The following is a 555-nucleotide window of genomic DNA, read 5'->3' on the forward strand; positions in this document are numbered from 1 at the left end:
ATGGCTAAACTTTGTCTCTCCTACTTTGGACATGTTGTCAGGAGGGACCAGTCACTGGAAAAGGATATCATGTTTGGTAAGGTGGAGGACCAGAGAAAAAGAGGAAGACCCCCAGAGAGATGGATTGGCAAAGTGGTAGCATCAATGGACTCAAGTATGTTAACAATTGTGAGGTTGGCCCAGGATCGGGTAGTGTTTCGTTCTGTTGTGCATCGGGTCACTATGAGTCGGTACCAACTTGAAGGCACCTAATAACAACAACACCAGACATAATAGCATAAGAACATGATTGATCGAAAGACAAAGATGAAAGTTAGAGGTGATTTTTTAATTTATTATTTTCATATAAAAAACATATTAAGCTTGCTCTATTCTTTCGTTTTTTCACAATACCTTACTATATGGACGCCTTCTAGGCCTGACAAATTAATGTGAGCAGTCAACATTGCAGTTACAATTTAAAAGTACAGGGAACTATTTACATGATATTCTGTATTGATAATTATCAGACCTAAGCAGAAATGATGTGGATATGGTCTTTTTGATGATGAATGC

General features: G+C 38.0%; 1 pseudogene; it reads left to right on the top strand.

Annotated features, from left to right (window-relative positions):
- The first annotated feature begins 285 nt into the window (after window positions 1-285).
- The window catches only part of LOC102837200, a 3,521-nt pseudogene continuing 3,251 nt past the window's right edge, over window positions 286-555 (top strand).

This window comes from Chrysochloris asiatica, unplaced genomic scaffold, assembly GCF_000296735.1.
Source record: "Chrysochloris asiatica unplaced genomic scaffold, ChrAsi1.0 scaffold00461, whole genome shotgun sequence".
Taxonomy (NCBI): domain Eukaryota; kingdom Metazoa; phylum Chordata; class Mammalia; order Afrosoricida; family Chrysochloridae; genus Chrysochloris; species Chrysochloris asiatica.